The 20,726-nt window shown below is 41.4% G+C and overlaps 1 long non-coding RNA gene across 1 annotated transcript in view; it reads left to right on the forward strand.

Moving 5' to 3' along the window:
* LOC129524042 (uncharacterized) overlaps positions 1–17,276 on the forward strand; it is a 42,531-nt gene extending 25,255 nt beyond the window's left edge. Inside the window, exons 2-3 of the long non-coding RNA XR_008667689.1 lie at positions 16,287–16,530; positions 17,175–17,276. This is a non-coding gene — a long non-coding RNA (uncharacterized lncRNA). The remainder of the gene's footprint in view (positions 1–16,286; positions 16,531–17,174) is intronic.
* The last annotated feature ends 3,450 nt before the right edge of the window (positions 17,277–20,726 follow it).

Below are 20,726 nucleotides of genomic sequence, written 5' to 3' on the forward strand. Positions count from 1 at the left end.
ACTCCTGTTCTACCCTGTGGTAGGTTCTGAACTTGGGCAAGAACAAGCATATTAGTTTGTTTACTCTATAGAGCCCCCAGTAACACTCATCTTTAAAGTCTGAATAATAAGCCCCACCACTACTCCCATCATACGCAGCTGTATTTAAAGGTTAAGCAGATAATGGATGTAAAAATATTTTGTAAATTGCTTATCATTCCGTAGTTTGGTCAATTCTTGTTGTTACTTGTATTAGTTCTAAGATAACCGTCATCTCCTTTGCAAATGAGAATTTAAAATGACACTGCTCACTGCAGTGTATTCATAGTGTGAATAGCTCCCACGTCTTGACTTCCTGTTCTGCGCTGGGCACTCAAGATAATTTCTCACTCTCTGCGTTTCTTGCTTTATTGACAACATCACAACTTTTCTCAAAATGTTGGGAAGAGTATGAAGTTCCTGAGAGGACATTGAAATGGAGGCCAACAGGAGGCCCTGGGTGTGTCATTTTTAACCATTTTTCATAAATCCGAAAAAGGGGTCACGTTTGTTATGGCTATTGCCTTATGCAAGGAGAGTTGTAGGCAGGGGCTACTCCTACTCTGTGTTCTTCTTCAAGGTTGGATGGGGGCATAGGGTTACCCACTTTGTCTCTTCCAAGTTGATATCTCTGTGTGTCAACTTGCCATTAGCTATTCTATTGACACCCCCGTACAGCCCCAGCTGCCTGTGAACCCTATCCCACAAGCAGAGATAATGAGACAGTGCTACGTATATAACCTGGTCTGATTAGAGTCTCAGATCTTTGCACCTCAACAGCTGTGTGTTGTCACCAATGAAAATTTTTAACTCGTCTGCCAATTCCCTGGTTGCCCAAATAAGTGGCTGAAAGAGTGGCTGCTGTTCCATCGTTTATTAGAACAGAATTTAGGTTCTGATAAACCCTAATGCTGAAAATTAGCTCCGAGGAAACTGCGACTGCGTTTCTTGGTCTCTGGCTGATAGGAAGAAGTTAGAATGTATTCAGGTGGGTTTTTTTTAATCCTGTAGCCAGTTCAGCACTCAAATTACTTCTGAGCTATTTTTAAAAACGTAATAGGACCAATACTTAGGAGAGCCAGATGCAGTGTGAGGAGGATCAGAAAGCATCTATTACGGGCTCGACATTCGCTCTCCCACAAAGCCTCGGATGATATTGGAAAAGCTCTTCCTGGTCTTCCCAGCGGCTTAACCACGTCGCTGGAATCCTCGGGGTGCTCTCAAAACTTGCCATGGATGGAGAAGCCGTTTTAGCTCGTGAAGTCATGTTGGAATTAGCCTTTTGACATCAGCAAAGTCACAGGCATCACTGGCTTTTCAGTTACATTGAGATGTCGCCCCGGGACTATAGGGGTGCAATCTACCCTTTCAAAATGTTGGCGCCTGAGCCTTCTTTTTGAGGTCTCCAAAGAAAGAGGCTTCGCATTTTTGGTAGCATGTTCAAGTGTCTCACACCTGTTTCAGACAAAGACAGTTATTTTTCAAGTGCATTCTAGAATTTTTCTTCTTGTTCTGATATTGTGGAGCGTGAAACCTCTTTTCATCTCCACTTTCCTCTGATTCCTCATGCAGGTTTCTTGGAGGTTGTCATTGGTTCCACTCCCTTGGCTTTTTCCTTTTCAGACTAAAATGAGCAACAGACTGAGAAGAATACACTGTGTTCCCAGCTGGGGAGCAGAAAGAAAGAGGAGGAGGCCACTGAGGGAGGATGGAAGATGCAGCCCCTGGCCTCGCTGGAACGTGCCATCCAGTGAATAATTTCTTCCATTTTTCCTCCAGCAGGAAAAGTTGTCTTTTTTCTCCCCCAAGCTGTTGCTCATTTTGGCCATGTCCTTCCCAAACCTTTCCAAGTTCTCTCAATTCTTCATTTCCAAAGCTCAGTTTGAATCTAGCACATAAAAACAATAATCTTATTTTAAAAGATGTTTAAATTCAAAAACTATAACATCTTGCTTTTGTTATTTTAAAATTACAGTGGGAAACAAGACCATTAGTGGCAGGGCTAGATTCTGGCTCTGTCACCACCCGGCTCTGGGACTTCTGCCGACAACCCTAATTTGTCTCAGCCTCAGTTGCTGGTAAAATGTGGATAGCAACAGCTGATTATGGGCTTGGTAGGAGCATTAGAGGCTAAGTGTGGGAGGCTCCTTGCACTTACTGATTTCTGTTTTTAAAATAGAAAATTAAAAAATCTGAATCCTGTTGTCTTTTTATGAATTAAAATGCACAGGCCCATGGTTTTCATGAACAGCAGTAGTGTACTCAGTGCTGCGACTGTTAATTTCTCAGCCCTTCCTAGGCAGGGCTGAGTCTGTCCTTCCAGCTCCCACAGCCCCTGGCTCATGCCTGTTCCCCAGGAGGGGCCATGTTGTAGCTGAGTGTTGATAAACCTGCCTCTTCCATGCATAGTGAGGCTCTCCAAGCAATGTCGAGCCGTCCACTCATCTGCACACTTGTGTGCTGGCCTTGCCGCTTATGAAGTGCATTCATATGGCTGTAGAGAGTGGTATGATAAGATAACAGAGACAGAGAAGGGTGAGGGGATGAAGGGGGCAGAATGATGAGAAATTGATTAGCGGGTACAATGTACATTATTCTGGAGATAGATACCCCAAAAGCCCTGTCTTGATCACTACAAAATCTATGCACGCAACAAAATTGCCCTTGTACCCCATACATTTGTACAAATTAAAAAATAAAGCATGTTCACAGGCACTGTGACATTATTATCTCATTTCAGTCTTACAGCAATGCCATGAGCTAGTTCCTTAGGCCCATTTTACAGATGATAGAACGAGCTCAGAAAAACCAAGCCATTGTTCCATGGTCAAAAAGCCCATGAACTAAGTCACTTGAATGTGAATCTCAGCTTTTTTTTTTTTTTTCTTAAGGTGAATTTTGTGTTTCTGTCACCTCTCAGCCCCACAGTCCCAGGGTTCTCTGTTTCCTACATTTGGCACTATCTCTTTTACACACACAAACTCAACACCTTCCTCTGTAGCCAGGAACTTAAATCATCCCCAGGTAGGCCTGAGATGGCACGAGGGAAGACCATGTGAGGATAGAGTGAAGGGGCGGCTGTCTGCAAGTCAAGGAGAGAGGCCTCAGAAGAAACTAACTCTACTGACACCTTGATCTTGAACTTCCAGGCACCAGAACTATGAGAAAATAAGTTTCTGTAGTTTTAGCCTCAAAAAAACCATCATCTCCAGGTAACCTGGAAGCTCCAGTAATCCCCAGGTTTGTGAATTCTTGGAGTGCCATTCACATTGCTGCCAGCTCTGATGGAGGAATCAGGGTACAAGACCATGACCTGCCCAGAGAGTGCCAGGTTGGCCCTGGGAACCTGGCCAGCCTCTCTTCTTGGCTAACTCTGGGCACCAGAACCTTGTCTGAAATAATTCTGTGGTAGCTATAGAAACATCTTGAGTGGTCTTATACTCCCAAACATTATATAGATGAAAAAAGTATAGCTAAGAATGGCTGAAGCCACTCAGTGGAGCAGACTCTTGGTCCATGGCCCTGAATAAATCCTTATGGTGGCTCCTGACATGACATCACACTTCCTCTTCCCCAAGACTCTTAGCAAGTGCACATAATAAGCTGGTCTTCATGCTCACCTGGACCACAGCTTTTTTGTACACTCACCTCTTCTCCGCTGTGTGTCTATGTTGTGCTCCTTATCTATCCTGGGACATACCTGGGTGCTTTTCCTAAGCCTTTGCTGATGGACAGACTTGCTCAAGGTTCTGTGTGAGCAGAAGCTTCCTGCCTGAGTTCTGAGAGAAGCATAGTTGGCATCCCTGTGCTAAGAAATTCTTTCTGCTTACCGCTCTCTCAGAGGGAAACAGCTCTTTCTGTTGACTCTTGACCCTATAGTTTTACATTTTGGTTGACACTGGAAGCTTGTGTTCTCTGACCAGCTGTGCTTGTGCTATAGGGAGAGGACAGATGCTCTGTGTCCCACTCCTTTAGGACAAAACATTGGTTCCAAGATAAATTGATTCCTGGGTGCTCGCAAGCAAGGACACCACAACACTGTTTCTATCAGTGTTCTTTCTGCTGATAGAAGACTGGACTTTCACTGTTTTCCTACTTTGTCTCCAGTGATGCACGGGCTCACTGTGTGTGCAGGAAACAGTTTCTTGCCGGCATCTCCACCTGAAGTAGAGGAGGAACAGGATGCCCCCAGAGTCCTCGAGGGTGGGCCTGTGTCCACTGGGGGCAGGGTGTTCCTTTCCATCCGCCAATCTTTGGGCAGCCTAAGGACACCAGGGTGGGGGCAGGAGGAAGAGGAACCATGGAGGCAACACAGGCCACATCTGCACTGAGGCTCAGACAGTTTCCCCTTTGGCTTTGTCTTTCTGTGTCTGTTGAAGATAACACTTATTAAGGTAGAATCGACGTATAATAATCTGCACCTATGTAAAGTGTACACTTTGGTAAGTTTGGGCTTATGTAAACACCCATGAAACCATCACCATAATCAAGATCGGGAATATATTCTTCACCCTCAAAAGTTTCCCCAAGCCCATTATAGATCAGTTTGCAGTTTCTAGAATTTTATATAAATAGAATCATATAGTATCTAGTGTTTAAAAAATTGATATGTAATTTACATACAATAAAATTCACTTGTTTTAAATATATATATTTGTAAGGACTCTCCAGAGAAACATAATGAATTATGTGTTTGTGGGTGTGGAGAGACAGACAGAGAGAGAGGGAAGAAAATATTCAATTTTGTAAAGGAATTAGCTCACAAAATTGTGGGGTCTGAAATTTGTAGGGCAGACCAGCAAGCTGAAAACTCAGGCAGGAGGAGATATTACAGTCTTGAGATAGAATTTCTTTTCTTGGAGACCTCAGATTTTGCTCCGAAGACCTTTAACTGATTGGGTGAGGCCCACCCACATTATTGAGGGTAATCTTTTTATTTAAAATTGTGCCACCATCATCGCAATCTAATTTCAGAACAGTCCCATCACCCTGAAGCCTTAAACACTTTTTCCTTTGGATTTATCTTTCTGTGTTTCTTTTTTACCATTAAGGTCATCAGTACAAAAGGAACTAGACACCTCTAGTCTAATTCTTCAGCTCTTCTAATCTCTTTTTTTTTTCTTTATTTCCTCTAACAAAACGGGATACATGTGCAGAATGTGCAGGTTTGTTATATAGGTATACATGTGCCATGGTGGTTTGCTGTACCTATTGACCCGTACTCTAAGTTCCCTCCCCTCGCCCCCATCCCCCAGCAGGCCCAGGTGTGTGTTGCTCCCCTCTCTGTGTCCATGTAGTCTCAATGTTCAATTCCCACTTATGAGTGAGAACATGTGGTGTTTCGTTTTCTGTTCTTGTGTTAGTTTACTGAGGATGATGGCTTCCAGCTTCATCCATGTCCCTGCAAAGGACATGATCTCATTTTTTAATGGCTGCATATTATTCCATGGTGTATATGTACCACATTTTCTTTATCCAATCTATCATTGATGGGCATTTGTGTTGGTTCCATGTCTTTGCTATTGTAAATAATGCCGCAATAAACATACATGTGCATGTGTCTTTATGGTAGAATGCTTTATATTCCTTTGGGTATATACCCAGTAATGGGATTGCTGGATCAAATGGTATTTCTGGTTCTAGATCCTTGAGGAATCACCATACTGTCTTCCACAATGGTTGAAATAGTTTACATTCCCACCACCAGTGTAAAAGCGTTCCTATTTCTCCACAGCCTCACCAGCATCTATTGATTCCTGACTTTTTAATAATCACCATTCTTACTGGCATGAGATGGTATCTCATGGTGGTTTTGATTTGCATTTCTCCGATCAGTGATGTTGAGCTTTTTTTCATATATTTGTTGGCTGTGTAAATGTCTTCTTTTGAGTAGTATTCCTATCCTTTGACAACTTTTTGATGGAATTGTTTTTTTTCTTGTAAATATGTTTAAGTGCCTTATAAATTCTGGATATTAGACCTTTGTCAGATGGGTAGATTGCAAAAATTTTCTCCCATTCTGTAGGTTGCCTGTTCACTCTGATGATAGTTCCTTTTAAGCAGTGCAGAAGCTCTTTTGTTTAATTAGGTCCCATTTGTCAATTTTGGCTTTTGTTGCCGTTGCTTTTGGTGTTTTTGTCATGAAGTTTTTGCCCATGCCTATGTCCTGAATGGTATTGCCTATGTTTTCTTCAAGGGATTTTATGGCTTTGGATTTTATAGTTAAGTCTTTAATCCATCTTGAGTTAATTTTTCTATAAGGTGTAAGGAAAGGGGTCCAGTTTCAGTTTTCTGCACATGGCTAGCCAGTTTTCCCAACACCATTTACTGAATAGGAAATCCTTTCCCCATTGCTTGTTTTTGTCAGGTTTGTCAAAGATCAGATGGTTGTAGATATGTGGCCTTATTTCTGAGGTCTCCGTTCTGCTCCACTGGCCTATATGTCTGTTTTAGTACCAGTACCATGCTGTTTTGGTTACTGTAGCCTTGTAGTATAGTTTGAAGTCAAGTGGCATGATGCCTCCAGCTTTGTTCTTTTTGCTTAGGATTGTCTTGGCTACACAGGATCTTCTTTGATTCCATTTGAAATTTAAAATAGTTCTTTATTCTAATTCTGTGAAGAATCTCAATGGTAGTTTGATGGGAATAGCATTGAATCTATAAAACACTTTGGGCAGTATGGTCGTTTTCATGATATTGATTCTTCCTATCCATGAGGATGGAATGTTTTTCCATTTGTTTGTGTGCTCTCTTATTTCCTTGAGCAGTGGTTTGTAGTTCTCCTTGAAGAGGTCCTTCACATCCCTTGTTAGCTGTATTCCTAAGTATTTTATTCTCTTTGTAGCAATTATGAATGGGAGTTCATTCATGATTTGGCTCTCTGCTTGCTTATTGTTGATATAAAGGAATGCTTGTGATTTTTGCACATTGATTTTGTATCCTGAGACTTTGTTGAAGTTGCTTATCAGTTTAAGGAGTTTTTGGGTTGAGATGATGGGGTTTTCTAAATATAAAATCATGTCATTTGCAATCAGAGACAACTTGACTTCCTCTCTTCCTATTTGAATACCCTTTATTTCTTTCTCTTGCCTGATTGCCCTGGCCAGAACTTCCAATACTGTGTTGAATAGGAGTGGTGAGAGAGGGCATCTTTGTCTTGTACTGGTTTTCAAAGGGAATGCTTCCAGCTCTTGCCCATTCAATATGATATTGGCTGTGGTTTTGTCATAAAAAGCTCTTATTATTTTGAGACATGTTCCATCAATACCTAGTTTATTGAGAGTTTTTAACATGAAGGGATGTTGAATTTTTGTCAAAGGCCTTTTCTGCATCTATTGAGATAATCATGTGGTTTTTGTCTTTGGTTCTGTTTATGTGATGGATTATGTTTATTGATTTGCGTATGTTGAGCCAGCCTTGCATTCCAGGGATGCAGCTGAATTGATCTTGCTGGATAAGTTTTTTGATGTGCTGCTGGATTCGATTTGCCAGTATTTTATTGAGGATTTTCACACTGATGTTCATCAGAGATACTGGCCTGAAGTTTTCTTTTTTTGTTGTGTCTCTTCTAGTTTGGGTATCAGGATGATTCTGGCTTCATGAAATGAGTTAGGGAGGAGTCCCTCCTTTTCAACTGTTTGGAATAGTTTCAGAAAGAATGGTACCAGCCCCTCTTTGTATTTCTGGTAGAATTCAGCTGTGAATCTGTCTGGTCCTGGGCTTTTTTTTGGTTGGTAGGCTATTAATTATTGTGTCAATTTCAGAACTTGTTACTGGTCTATTTAGGGATTCAACTTCTTCCTGGTGTAGTCTTGGTAGGGTGTATGCATCCAGAAATTTATTCATTTCTTCTAGATTTTCCACTTTATTTGCATAGAGGTGTTTATAGTATTCTCTGATGGTAGTTTGTATTTCTGTCAGTGGTGATAATCCCCCTTATTATTGTTTATTGTGTCGTGTCTATTTGATTTTCTCTCCTTCTTCTTTATTAGTCTAGCTAGCGGTCTACGTATTTTGCTAATTTTTTAAGCTCCTGGATTTGTCGATTTTTTGGAGTGTTTTTTATGTCTCTATCTCCTTCAATTTTTCTCTGATCTTAGTTATTTCTTGTCTTCTAGCTTTTGGATTAGTTTGCTCTTGCCTCTCTAGCTCTTTTAATTGTAATATTAGAGTGTTGATTTGAGATCTTTCTAGCTTTCCACTGTGGAAATTTAGTGCCGTAAATTTCCCTCTTATCACTGCTTTAGCTGTGTCCCAGAGATTCTGGTACATTGTCTCTTCGTTCTCATTGGTTTCAAAGAACTTCTTGATTTAAGCCTTAATTTCATTCTTTACCCAGGAGTCATTCAGGAGCAGGTTGTTCAATTTCCATGAAATTGTGTGCTTTTGAGTGAGTTTCTTAATCCTGAGTTCTAATTTGATTGCACTATGGTCTAAGAGACTGTTTGTTATGATTTCAGTACTTTTTCATTTGTTGAGGAGTGTATTACTTCCAATTATGCGGTTGATTTTATAATAAGTGCCATGTGGCACTGAGAAGAATGTGTATTCTGTTGATTTGGGGTAGAGAGTTCTGTAGATGTCTGTTAGGTCTGCTTGGTCCAGAGCTGAGTTCAAGTCCTGAATATCCTTGTTAATTTTCTGTCTCATTGATCTGTCTAATATTGACAGTGAGGTGTTAAAGTCTCCCACTATTATTGTGTGGGAGTCTAAGTCTCTTTGTAGGTCTCTAAGAACTTTCTTTACAAATCTGGGCGCTCCTGTATTAGGTGCATATATATTTATAATAGTTAGCTCTTCTTGTTGAATTGTTCCCTTTACCATTATGTAATGCCCTTTTTTCTGCTTTGTAGTCTGTTTTGTTAGAGACTAGGATGCAACCCCTGCTTTTTTTTTGCTTTCCATTTGCTTGATAAATTTTTCTCCATTCCTTTATTTTGAGCCTCTGTGTGTCTCTGCATATAATATGGGTCTCCGGAATACAGCACACCAATGGGTCTTCCTTATCCAATTTGCCAGTCTGTGTCTTTTAATTGGGGCATTTAGCCTATTTACATTTATTTACATTTAAGGTTAGTATTGTTATGTGTGAATTTGATCCTGTCTTCATGATACTATTTGGTTATTTTGCACACTAGCTGATGTAGTTTCTTCATAATGTCATTGGTCTTTATATTTTGGTCTGTTTTTGCAGTGGCTGGTACCAGTTTTTCCTTTCCATATTTAGTGCTTCCTTCAGGAGCTCTTGCAGGGCAGGACTGGTAATGAAATATCTCAGTATTTGCTTGTCTGGAAAGGATTTTATTTCTCCTTTGCATATGAAGCTTAGTTTGGCTGGATATGAAATTCTGGGTTGAAAATTCTTGAGTTGAATATTGGCCCCCAATCTCTTCTGGCTTGTAGAGTTTCTGCTGAGTGGTCTGCTGTTAGTCTGATGGGCTTCCCTTTGTAGGAGACCTGGCCTTTCTCTCTGGCTGCCCTTAAGAGTTTTTCCTTCATTTCAACCTTGGAGAACCTGATGATTATGTATCTTGGGGTTGATCTTCTCGTGGAGTATCTTAATGGTGCTCTCTGTATTCCCTGAACTTGCATTTTGGCCTGTCTTGCTAGGTTGGGGAAGTTCTCCTGGATAATATCCTGCAGTGTGTTTTCCAGCTTGTTTCCATTCTCTCTACCTCCTTCTTGTACTCAAATCAATTGTAGGTTTGGTCTTTTTATGAAGTCCCATATTTCTTGGAGGCTTTATTCATTCCTTTTCATTCTTTTTTCTCTATTCTTGTCTGCATGTCTTATTTCAGTAAGGTGGTCTTCAAACTCTGATATCCTTTCTTCTGCTTGGTCAATTGGGCTGTTGATACTTGTGTATACTTCACAAAGTTCTAGCGCTGTGTTTTTCAGTTCTATCAGGTTGTTTATGTTCCTTTCTAAACTGGTTATTTTAGTTAGCAATTCCTCTAACCTTTTATCAAGGTTCTTAGCTTCTTTGCATTGGGTTAGAACATGCTCTTTTAGCTCATTGTAGTTACTACCCATCTTCTGAAGCCTACTTCCGTCAATTCATCCATGTGATCCTCTGTCCAGTTCTGTACCCTTGATGGAGAGACGTTTCAATCATTTGGAGGAAAAGAGGCACTCTGGCCTTTTGGGTTTTCAGCAGTTTTTCGTTGATTCTTTCTCATCTTCGTGAGTTTGTCTAGTTTTGGTCTTTGAGTCCACTGACCTTTGGATGTGGTTTTTGTGGGGGCCTTTTTTTTGTTGTTGCCTTCTGTTGGTTTGTTTTTCTTTCAGTAGTCAGGTTGCTCTTCTGTAAGGCTGCTGCAGTTTGCTGGGGGTTCACTTTAGGCCCTATTTACCCAATTCATTCCCATGCCTGGAGATGTCACTCACAGAGGCTGGAGAAGAGCAAAAATGGGTGCTTGCTCTTTCTTCTGGGACGTCTGACCTCGAGGGGCACCAACGTGATGCCAGTAGGATCTCTCCTATATAGGGTGTTTGACAACCCCTGTTGGAGGGTCTCACCCAGTTGGGTGGCACGGGGAGCAGGACCCATTTAATGAAGCACTTTGTTTCTTGATGGAGAGAGTGTGCTTCACTGTGGGGAAACCCACTCATCCAGGCTGCCTGCATTCCTCAGAACTACCAGGAGGAGAGGTTAAGTCTGCTAGTCCGCAGAGACTGTGGCCACCCCTCCCACTAGGGGCTCATGCCCAGGGAGATCCAAATTCTGTCCCTGATCCTCTGGCTGGAGTTACTGGAAATCCTGCAGGGAAGCCCCACCCAATGAGGAAAGATGGGTCAGGGTTAGGTCTGAAGAGGCACTCTGGCCGCTGACTGCCACAGCCGGTGTGTTGGGCTGTGGGGACAAGTCTTGGGGCCAAGCTGTCCAGTCTCCCTGGCTCCAGCAGGGGAAAAGCATAGCCTGGAGCTATAGAAATGGGTGCTGCCCTTCCCCCACCCGCCCAGGGAGCTTAGCATGTTAGGCAGTTGTGAGTCATAGTGCTGGCTGCTGCCCCTCCCCCAAGGAGCTCAACCGGCTTAGACAGCAGGCAGCCATAGCTGATGCTGGTCGCCCTTCCCCCAGGGAGTTCCATTAGGCTTAAGCAGATTCAAGCTGAGAGGCTGTAAGCATCTGTGCGTTCTGTGGTTGGGACGCTAGACCCTGGTGGCGTGGATTCGCGAATGGGATCTTCTGATCCATGGGTTGCACAGTTCCATGGCAAAAGCATAGTTTCCCTGGCAGGGTAGCACACTTACCACCTCCCTTGGCTGGGGGAGGAGGTTCCCCTTGCCCGTGTGGCTCTCAGGTGTGCCACTGCAGCACACTGTTCTTCCTTCTCTCCGTGGTCAGTTTTTTTTGTTGAGAGAGCCCTGTAGTCAATTTTGATGAGAAAACATGGATACTTTGGTTGCTGGTGAAGGATTCACACACTTATTATGTTTTTTCTTTTCCACTGAGAGCCTCTGAATGTTGCTGCTTCTGGTCGGCCATCTTGGCCCTGCCCCCACCATAATCTCATTTTAGTAAGACTTTTCCATAATTGTCTACTGATTATTTATTACTTATCTGTGTGGTAGAATTGAAAAACAATCACTTTTTAACAAACTTTGATTTCTTCATTTAAATTCAAGAACATTGAATTCTACTGATGTGTGTTGATCCCTTCTCTGTGTTACTTGCGTTCACAAGAGTCACCCCATTTTATTTTTAACCTCATGAGATAAGGAAGAGTTGACCCATTTTTGCAGAATAAGGAATGGAGTCTCAGAGGCCAAGAGCTGACACAGTCAAGAGTTCAACTGAGATTTGAAAGTAGCCCTTCTGATTCTAAGTCCTTCCATTGCAGCCCAGCTGCCTGCTTCAGACATAAGCTACCCTATGTGCTTAAAAGAGCCCCATACAGCATCGATGCACATGACTAAGCCTTGCTGTGGGAAAGGATACCTTGTGGAGGTCTCTACTGCATGGAGGTTGGCACAAACAGGCAGGCTCACCTGGCATTTCTACCCATGCTTGAGACAGGATGCTAAAAAAGGGCACTTCTTAAAGAAACGTAGAAAGATAGATCCAAGGGAAAAAGCATTTAAGGCCTTGGGCTGATGGAGCTGTTCTAAAGTTAGGTTGGGATGGTGGTGGCACAACTTTAGTTAAGTAGACTACAACTATTAAATTGTGTACTCTATGTTGGTTTTGTGTGCCAATCTGGCTTGGCTGTTAGTACTCAAGTAGTTTATGTCGTTTTCTTTGTTACCATTGTTGGAGTCATTGGTTTTTGGAAAACCAGGTTGGAACATGCTGGGGAAAGCATCCTTCCCAGGCCTATCCCTCTTGTCTTTCTCTTGCCAACACAGTCCTCCAACAGGCAGAAGCAACCTGGTGCTTCTGTGAGGGACCTGGAGAACTTTGCCTGAGGCTTTGCATCTTCTTAGCTCCTTCCCACCTCCTCCAGCTGCTGCCTGTGCCACAGGCGCCTTCTCCTCTGCCACTCTGATGAACAACAAGGTGCAGTTCCACTTTCTGCTGTCATTTCTCATGGGTGGATGCCATCAATCTTGTCTTCTGTGTTCTAATGAACCTATAGCCCCCAACCACTCCCAACATCAAAATATGTCCTACAGGTTAGAATTTTGGTGCTACTTCTGATTTCTCTTTGACTGTTCCTTCCTGTGCCCAAGGCCTCTCAGAATTCCTTAACTGACCTTTCCATGGTACTCAGTTCCATGCCAGAATGGACTGCCATACTAGGAAACCTTTCTTCTGTTCTCTGTTGGAAGATCAAATCTATGCCATGCCCTCTCTTCATTTGATCTCTTCTTCCACTCTCTGACATTCCTACTTAAAACAGTAAAAACAAAAACAAATAATTAAGAAAGAGTATGGAAGCTATCCATGCAAATTAGCACAGGCTCACAAACTTGGGGGGCCTTGGGCCACGATTCAACATAGAAGAAAAATTTAGCCTGACACATAAGCATTTCCTTAGGTGTCTGGACAACCTCTTCCCTCATCAACAAGCCAACCCTGCTGAGTCTAAAGAAGGGGTCAGTTTTGTAAAAGCCTTATTATACAGGAAGAGATTTCTATTCAGTTTCCCTGCAAAGGCAGAGGTAAGTTTCCCAGAAGAGCTGGTTAATTTCTTTGCTCACCTCCTGCACACTCAGTGAATTCAAGGAAGTGATAGATTCTTGGGCCTCTGCCCACACATACAGGTATAAGGACAATGGATAGAAGAACCAGTTGCTTTAAGTTCTTAAAAATAAGAAAATGAAGACACCACAGCATTGCTTCATAGGCGGTTTTTGTGCCTTATGCCATAGAAATCTGTATGTCCTGGATTTTCTAGGACAACTCCAATTTCAGATATATTTATACTTGTCAAATCATAATTTCTTATTATTGGCTAACAAAATATGATCACCTTGGTTACAGGTGAGCCTGTGTTATGTGAGGTTATTGTCATAACTAATTTTTCTTGAATGGAGTCAAACATGACTGAGTTCTACCAAACTGTATACTAAATGAGTCATATTATTGAGATGATACAGTGCAGTTACCAGGTGGTTCTGCTAATAATTAGAAACACATTTCTATATTTCATAGGACCAAGGAAAGGAAAACATCACCAGGAAAATGTTACATGTGGGGACAATTATTCTATAGGCCCTTGGCTGGGATTTTGTGGATATGAACATAATTCAGAGGTAAAAGTGAAATACCGGAATAATACATGGAGATTTCTTCTATTGGTGCAGAACTACAGAATACAGGAATCAACATGCAGCCAAGTCTTGAGTATTCAAGGAATGATGACCCAATTTGTCGATTACTAAGACTTTTCCTCCCTTTTCTTATTCTCACAGTTCAGTGATCCTCAAATTTGAGTAATATATTTCCAAATTAAGAATTTAGAATTAAGAAAAAAAATTTTAAACCTTTAAAAGGCTGTGGTGTTTCTTAAATTATTTGTAAATTATTTGGAATTATATTAAAATTTGCACAAAGCTAAAATTTAAGATTCGATTCATATGCTTTTATATATGCTTGTTTTAATAAAAATAATTCACAAAGTAAAAACCATCAAAACCACAAAATCAGTAAGTTCAATATTAACAACATTAATTTACAGTGATGGATGATGTTTTGCTGAAACAACATGGGAAACTGTAATTTTCGCATGTGATCAGGAGCAGAGGAGAACCAAATATTGGAAATCAGTGTTGGAGATCCACAACTTCCAGCTCCTCCGCTAGCACATAATGCTTTTTTCTCAGGGGTCTGTCAGCCCCAGCTTGGGGAACACTGCTTTTGCCATTTATGTAGAATTGATTTTCTTCTTCTAAGATCTGCCAGGGAAAGAAGACAATGTGAAACCAAAATCCACCAGATACCCTTGTTGTTGCTAAAGGGAATTTAGGGCTGTTTGTAGGTTTCAATTAGATAAAATTTTGACCTCCTTTCTGGTTTCTCATTACCATGGCTATTAGAGCAGTGGTCCCCAATCCCTAGGCCATGGACTGGTACCAATCCATGGCCTGTTAGGAACAGGGCCACACAGCTGGAGGTGAGCGGCAGGTGAGCAAGTAAACTTCACCTGTATTTACAGCCGCTCCCATCTCTTGCATTACTGCCTGAGCTCCGTCTCCTGTCAGATCAGCGACAACATTAGATTCTCAAAGGAGCACAAACCTTATTGTGAACGGCAAATGTGAGGAATCTAGGTTGGGTGTTCCTTATGTGAATCTAATGCCTGATGATCTGTCCCTGTCTCCATCACCCCCAGTTGGGACCATCTAGTTGCAGGGAAACAAGCTCAGAGCTCCTACTGATTCTATATTATGGTGAGTTGTATAATTATTTCATTATATATTATTAATACAATGTAATAATAATAGAAATAAAGTGCACAATAAGTGTAATGCACTTGAATCATCCAAAACCATCCCCCTCTTCTGGTCCGTGGAAAAATTGCCTTCCACAAAACTGGTCCCTGGTGCCATAAAGGTTAGGGATCGCTGTGTTAGAGCATTATCCATCAATTGCCTCTTCAGGATTGCCCTCCTACTGCATTGGACTGGCTATAGCACAGCAGGCAGACACATGCCTTTTCCAGAGACTCCCACATTGATTTTTGAATGACACGAACACATCCATTAGGCCTGCCTTACATTGTGAGTGGATCCACTTGAAGGAGCAGCCAACTCATGTATTGTGATGTAAATGGTGCTGTTCTGCACTCAGCACTTCCATCTTCTAAGTGTTTCACAAACACTGGCTAATTAATAATCCGCTTTTCTGTGCTGCCAGGGAGGAGTTGTAAGGAAAGAATGATGGGTGGCTTTCCAGATAAACATATGTTAATTTTTATCTCAGGCTAAGGGGAAAGAAACAAACATATAGAGCCAAACACTTACTGTGTCTGCCACTATGACATTCATTATTGTATTTAAACCTCACAACAATCTTGGCAGGCAAAGAATCTTGGCATAAAGGTCTTCTTATCACCATTTTTACAGATGGTGAAATTGCAGCTTGTAAGGATAATTATAGTGAGGGATGGGAGGCAGGATTTGAACTCATGTCTGGTGGTTTCCAATGCTAACACTCATTCTGCTACTCCACAGGGCAAAGAGTGGAAGTTTAGCATTTCCAATATATTAGTCATTATCGTTATTATAAACAAGTATTATTAATGTTTAATGACCATAATACTTCAAATTTATGTAGCCCTAATCTTTGAGACACTTAGAGTTCTATGCAACTATTCTGCTCTTGCTCAGTTCAAAAGTGGTAATGTTTGGATTTTGTATTAGAAGTCATTTTGGTCTCATTCTTGTTTTAAGAGCAATTTTTCATGGGTTCAAACTCTTGGACTTGTGAACATCTGGGATTGAAAACAATGTTTGCTTTGTCCTCAAAAGTAATAGCCATGACATACCAGATGTTCTAATCTCTGATAAGAAAACTCTTGTTAAATTTTAATGGAAGAAAATGGACTGGTGGTTAGGACACATCCTTTACTCTTTTTTTTTTTTTTTTCCTGTTATCACTTACAAAGACCTGGGACTATGGTTTCTCCTGGCTGTACTACTCACTTCCAAGCACACTGAGACCTTGGGAACTATTTCCTGGGTATGGGGCCCATTGTTCTAACCTAATTTTTACTGTAGGATCAAAGTATATCCATGGCCAAATAATGGTCCTATTGCTAGTCACTCTTTTGTCCACAAATGAACTGGAGTGAAACCCGTATCTTGACTGCTTTCCTTTTTAGCACCCATCAGATAAGCAACCCGGGCTGTCGAGAGGAAGATGTTAACTGACCCCCAAGGCAGGACCAGGTGCTGAAGTCCTGCTCTTTCAAAGATGATGAACCAGAGAATACTGTGTCACTGCTTGTTCCATTCCTGTGCTGATACTGGCAAGTGGGAAAGCTGGGATTCAAATCCAAGTCTGTGTCTCCAAAAGTCCATGTTGAAGCTGTTCTTGTTGCTGAATTTAATGAACCTCTAACACATGTAGGTATTTTACATTTTCAATAAATTGTTAATTTTTTATGGAGTGCCTGCTTTTCTCAAGTATTATACTATGCTAGGTGCTAGGAATATAATAGTGAATGAAACAACCAGAAAAATACATTCAAAGTTCATTGAGCTTACAGTCTTTAAAGTACATATATTTTTAAATTTAATCCTAATAACTATTTGTGTGTATGCATGTAGTTATATGTATACACACATATGAATATATCTACGTATACATATATGCCTGTGTAGTTGTCCTTGTCCTTGTTTTGCACTTGAGAAGAATAACGCAGTGATTTATTCAGGATTGCATAGTTAAGGATTGTAGAACTTGAATTTGAATCCAGATCTCTGAATCCTAGATATTTCCACATTATGACACTGTCTTCTGTTCATGAAATGAATGGAAAATAGGGTTTTGCTGTAAAAGGTGGGCTCAGTTTTAGGGAAATAACCAAAAAACCATCTCCTTCAATACTCCCAATGGTGTGACAGTTCGTGTGCCCTTCAACAGATTTCCAAGAGTCAGGCAATGAATTCCTTTCTGTGTATTATTCATCATAATAAACTTCAGCTGGATGATCACTTTTATTTGTTATTTGGAAAATTGCCTGTGTTTTATTATCTGTATTTGGCAGGATCCAATGGAGAAAGTGATCCAATGGAAAGGATCCAATGGAGAAAGTGTCACTGAGCTGGGCCGCAGAGCTGGTTATCAAGGGTAGTCTACGAAGTCAGAGGTAAGCTTGATACATGGTGGTAGAATGAAGTTCACGGTGCTATGTAGTTGTCCCTTTTTCTTGAATTACCGTGGGGCTGACATCCAGACTAAAGTGCTATTCTATGACCTTTCCACCAGTTCCCTCTCAGAATCACTCAAAAGAAAATAGAGAAATGAGAGAGGCGTGAATTTATTTTTTGATGAAACTAGGGAAACAGGTTACCCCAAATCACAGTGTATGAGAAAGGGGTGGCAATGGCTGTGAAAATTAAACAGGAATGTGGAGAGACTGAGAAAGGCTGCTTCAGCTGCTAACATCAGAGAAAGCTGGGGGGAAAGAGTAGGACTATCTCGAAGGCCCAAACCAGCAGCCTCTTGTTTGTAACCACTGGGATGAGCATGGAGTCTGACTGCAGACGTGTCTCTGGACCTCATCTGGCAGAGAGATGAAGCTCAGTAGGCAGAACTGAATGAGGAAATCACCCAAACAAGCCATAGATGTAAGAAGCGGCCAGTTGGCAAGGAAGAGTGGTCTGGCAGGTACGGTGGCTCACACCTATAATCTCAGCACTCTGGGAGGCCGAGGAGGATCACTTGAGGCCAGGAGTTCAAGACCAGCCTGGCCAACATGGCAAACCCTGTCCCTATTAAAAAATATAAAAATTAGGCAGATGTGGTGATGCATACCTGTAATCCCAGCTACCTGGGAGTCTGAGGCATGAGACTCACTTGAACCCAGGAGGTAGAAGTTGCAGTGGCCCGAGATCACACCACTGCACTCCAGCCTGGGTGACAGAACAAGACTCCTTCTCAAAAAAAAAAAAAAAAAAACACGCACGCTCTCTCTCACATACACACACACACACACACACACATGCATGTACACACGTAAGAATTCTGAAATAAGAATTTTTGTTATCCTAATACGTAGCCCTGACCCTCCCCTCCCAAACTTCTGGCAAATAGCTGGTCCAGGAAAAATTCACTTCAATCAAAGATAAATGCTGTCAAAAAGGTATCAGAATATGATATATATGCATACACTATGAAGGAGAGGGGAAAGAAAAAGGAAAGGAAAACAATGGATAGTTGATGGATAGTCACCAGAACGAAAAAGGTTCTCATGGAGCTGGTGGTAATTCTGATCAAGCTCATTGCTTAATCATTTTAAAAACCAATATTTCTATGAAACAATAGCTCAAAGCAGAGATGCAGCAGTTCTATGAAAATGGGCAACACATTAAAACCGATGAAATATAACCTGGCACAAATCATGAAAATAGTGAAAGAAAAATAAAAGCCACTGAGAAATTAGAAGGAACACAAAGGCAGACAAGAGTGAGAAAGGCAAGCAAACAGTATGCATTTAGAGAGGATGTGACAGACACAAATGATGGAGACTAGAGAGCCTCACTTGTGTCTTTAGAAAGACCAGAAAAGGGGACCAGAAGGACCAGAATGAAGGAACAGAGAATATATTTTAACATCATAATTAAAGTTTCCAGAAATAAAAGACTACTTGAATCGACACATTGAAAGGGAACACTGGGAAAAAAATGACACAGGGCAATCAACATCCAGCTATATCCTGGTAAAGGGACTGGCTTCCCATAGAAAGCCTCTGGGGCTGGCAGACAAAAAGATCAAGTCACTTGTAAATAGAGAGACCATGAGCTAGTCTCAATTTGCATCCGTTTTCCAGCCATAATTATGTATTGTGTTTCCCTCACTCTCAAAAGTGTCATGACTTACACAAAAAAATTATAGGATTGCCTTGCTTAAATAAGTAAAATAATAGAGGAGAAGAAAGTCATGGCTTTAGACATGGCCGCAGCAACATAGCAAATAAACAAAAACTCCTATGAATCCTCAAAGTATAACCCCCCCAATTTTAGATTTAATACTTAACCAAATAGCCACTCAAATAGAAATAATCTCTTTTTGGTGTGCATGAACCAAGGAGCATAATTCTCCTAAGTCCTTCTTGATTAAACTGCTAGAAAACAACCTTCAGTGAACCAAGAAGGAAGAGGAGGATGTGTGCCAGGTGTGCCCCAATTTTAAATAATTTCCTTCCAACCTTCCCAAGATATCCCCCCTCTGCACTCCCTACTTCAGTTAATGATATCCCAAAATCTGATTGTCTAACTGGTAAACTGGGATTTATCCTAATCACCCCATTCTCTTCATTCCAACATTTCACTAGTCGATAACTCCTGTCAAACTGTAAAACGTTCTCTAAAATCTTTCCTCTGCTTTCCATCTCTATTGTCATGCCTTGTTCAAATATGAGTCATTTGTGTTTAGACTATTGCAATAGTATCTTAATTGCAGGAGCAATTTTAAAACATTTCACAACTGGTGCCACACAGGTGCTGAGCAATTAGAAAGGACACCAGTCATAAACAATAGCCCAGAACACTGGTGCTAATCGGCTGTCTTTGGTCCTTGCCTAATTGGTCTCCTTGCTTCTAATATCTACAATCTCCAATCCATCACACACATTGTGGTTATTATGATTTATCTAAAGTCTAAAGTTGATCATGTCACTCTGTAAGTTTCTTTGAGTTCCATTACCTGCAGTATAGATCAATGTATGAAGTCTAAAGTCTTTGGCATTGAGAACAGTCTTTTAGGACATAGTCCCCACCTAATTCTTAAAGTTTCAAATCTAAACACTCTCACATTCAGCGCCCAACAGCCACTCTGGACTTCTTGCCATTTGGTAAATGCACCAAAGACTCTTTGAGATTCAAGTGTGTGGTTAACATTGTCCTACCTGGAGCAGGAATGGAATGTACATTTCCCTAAAAGATCCAGATTCTGGTTCTAGAATCACATCCGAGTGAGAGAATCCACATGGGATAAGTTCCAGGGCTGAGCAACCTCTCCAACAGGCGACCAGCCAGAGGTTGCTTCCTCCTCATTTCCTTCCCATTTTGAGTTTTCTCTGTTAAACATCCAGCCACATTACATTATAGACACACTTCATAATTCTTTTGATTAGTTGACTGACAAGAGAGTCCCTAAGGAGTGGATTCTGCCAATGATGCCATTTTCTGTCTTTTGTAACAAATCAGCAGCCTCTCCCACATGACAAGGCAGGGCCACCTCTGGGAGTCCGAACTGAGTCCACTGGTTCACTCATCCAACAAGCATGTTGAGAACCTCGGTCACTTATGGGGTTGAGACCGATATGGTCCCTGTCCTTATGAGCTTTCTGCCTAAAGTGGGGGAGACAGCCAGCAGGAAACAAACAAATGAATGCAAAGTGTGAAAAGGGCACAAACAGAGTTTAATTACAGAGAATAAGAAGGGGAATCTGCGTCTTAGGTGGTCACCAGAGGCCTCCCTCAGTAGGTGATATTTAAACTGCGGCCTGAAGGATGAGAAGGCAACAGCTATGCAGAGACCGAAGGGGAGAACATCCTACTAGGCAGAGAGCTAGTTTTCATTGAGAAAAGCAAAA

The sequence above is a fragment of the Gorilla gorilla genome, chromosome 7, assembly GCF_029281585.2.
Source record: "Gorilla gorilla gorilla isolate KB3781 chromosome 7, NHGRI_mGorGor1-v2.1_pri, whole genome shotgun sequence".
NCBI lineage: Eukaryota > Metazoa > Chordata > Mammalia > Primates > Hominidae > Gorilla > Gorilla gorilla.